General features: G+C 36.4%; 1 pseudogene; it reads left to right on the top strand.

The window, feature by feature from the left end:
• The first annotated feature begins 1608 nt into the window (after positions 1-1608).
• LOC112067188 (uncharacterized) lies at positions 1609-1766 on the top strand (annotated as a pseudogene).
• Positions 1767-2240: the final 474 nt, after the last annotated feature.

Genomic DNA, 2240 nt, shown 5'->3' with positions numbered 1-2240 from the left:
GATTGATCTTTACATATTCCACAAGCAAAGTCAAATAACAAACGGGTGTGTGGGGAACCTTTGTGCAAATTACATGTGTAATAAGAATATTGATGTCAGCATTACTTCATATAAAAACAGAGCATTTCAAAAACATAGCCATTAAGAGGAACTAGGTAAATAAATTCTAGTTAGTACACCCCCATAATGCATTATTATCAGTTTGTGTTTTGGTTACTGATATATTTTTTTATTTTAACATCTTTATTGGAGTATAATTGCTTTACAATGTTGTGTTAGTTTCTGCTGTATAACAAACTGAATCAGCTATAAATATACATGTATCCCCATATCCCCTCCCTCTTGCGTCTCCCTCCCATCTTCCCTATCCCACCCCTCTAGGTGGTCACAAATCACCAAGCTGATCTCTCTTTGCTATGCGGCTGCTTCCCACTAGCTATCTATTTTACATTTGGTAGTGTATATATATATCCATGCCACTCTCTCACTTTGTCCCAGCTTACCTTTCCCCCTCCCCGTGTCCTCAAGTCTATTCTCTACATCTGTGTCTTTATTCCTGTCCTGGCCCTAGGTTCTCTTTTTATGGCTGAATAATATTCCATTGACTATATGTGCCACATCTTCTTTATCCATTCATGTTGATGGACACTTAGGTTGCTTCCATGTCCTGGCTATTGTAAATAGAGCTGCAATAAACATTGTGGAACATGACTCTTTTTGAATAATGGTTTTCACAGGGTATATGCCTAGTAGTGGGATTGCTGGGTCGTATGGTAGTTCTATTTTTAGCTTTTTAAGGAACCTCCATACTGTTCTCCATACTGGCTGTATCAATTTACATTCCCACCAACAGTGCAGGAGGGTTCCCTTTTTTCCACACCCTCTCCAGCATTTATTGTTTGTAGATTTTTTGATGATGGCCATTCTGATGGGTGTGAGGTGATACCTCATTGTAGTTTTGATTTGCATTTCTCTAATAATTAGTGACGTTGAGCATCTTTTCATGTGTTTCTTGGCCACCTCTTTGTCTTCTTTGGAGAAAAGTCTATTTAGGTCTTCCGCCCATTTTTGGATTGGGTTGTTTTGTTTTTGATATTGAGCTACATGAGTGCTTGTATATTTTGGAGATTAATTCCTTGTGGGTTGCATGATTTGTTCACAGTATTTTGTCCCATTTTGAGGGTTGTCTTTTCAGCTCATTTATGGTTTTCTTTGCTGTGCAAAAGCTTTGAAGTTTCATTAGGTCCCATTTGTTTATTTTTGGTTTTATTTTCATTACTCTAGGAGGTGGGTCAAAAAAGATCTTGCTGTGATTTATGTCAAAGAGTGTTCTTCCTATGTTTTCCTCTAAGAGTTTTATAATGGCTGGCTTTACATTTAGGTCTTTAATCCATTTTGAGTTTATTTTTGTGTATGGTGTTAGGGAGTGTTCTAATTTCATCCTTTTACATGTAGCTGTCCAGTTTTCCCAGCACCACTTATTGAAGAGACTATCTTTTCTCCATTGTATATCCTTGCCTCCTTTGTCATAGATTAGGTGACCATATGTGTGTGGGTTTATCTCTGGGCCTTCTATCCTGTTCCATTTGTTCTTTATACTTTCTTTCAAGCTTTGCACAATGGCAGTATCGTAGCCAGTGAGGTTTATCCGAGGCACAATTATTGCTATTTGAAAACTATATTGTCTTTTGTTGAACATTGTTATCACATGTAACTTCTTTCACTTTATGGCTTGCATTTTTTTCCTTTCGATAACTAGAAAATGTGAATTTTAATATTGTCTAGCTTATCAACTTTTTGCTTTATGGTTAGTGATTTTTTTGTGTACACTTTAGGAAATCTGTGCCTCTCCAAGTTCAGAAAGATAAACTCTTATATCGTCTTCGAGAAATTTCATTGTCTTACCTTTTACATTCAGAGCCTAAAAATGTGTAGTTTATCTGTAATTTATTCTTGACCAGGATGTGAGCTAGGGAGGAATCCAGATTTGTTTCTTTTCCATATGGATATCCAGTGACCCAGTACCACTTATTATAAAAGACCATTCTTTCTCTCACTGCAGCATATGAATCAGTGACTAAATTTGGACAGATACACTGTTAGAGTCTGCATTCTGTTCAATGGTAAGTTTGTCTAAGCTTCTGCCTTTTTCATACTGCTCCTCTATTGCATTGACATAAGTCTTGATTTTTGGTATTACAAGGTCTCTAACTTTATTATTTTTTGTTCATAATTGTGTT

Source organism: Physeter macrocephalus, chromosome 5, assembly GCF_002837175.3.
Source record: "Physeter macrocephalus isolate SW-GA chromosome 5, ASM283717v5, whole genome shotgun sequence".
Taxonomy (NCBI): Eukaryota; Metazoa; Chordata; class Mammalia; order Artiodactyla; family Physeteridae; genus Physeter; species Physeter macrocephalus.
Note: the sequence above shows the minus strand (reverse complement) of the source record. Positions and strands in the feature narration are given on the sequence as shown.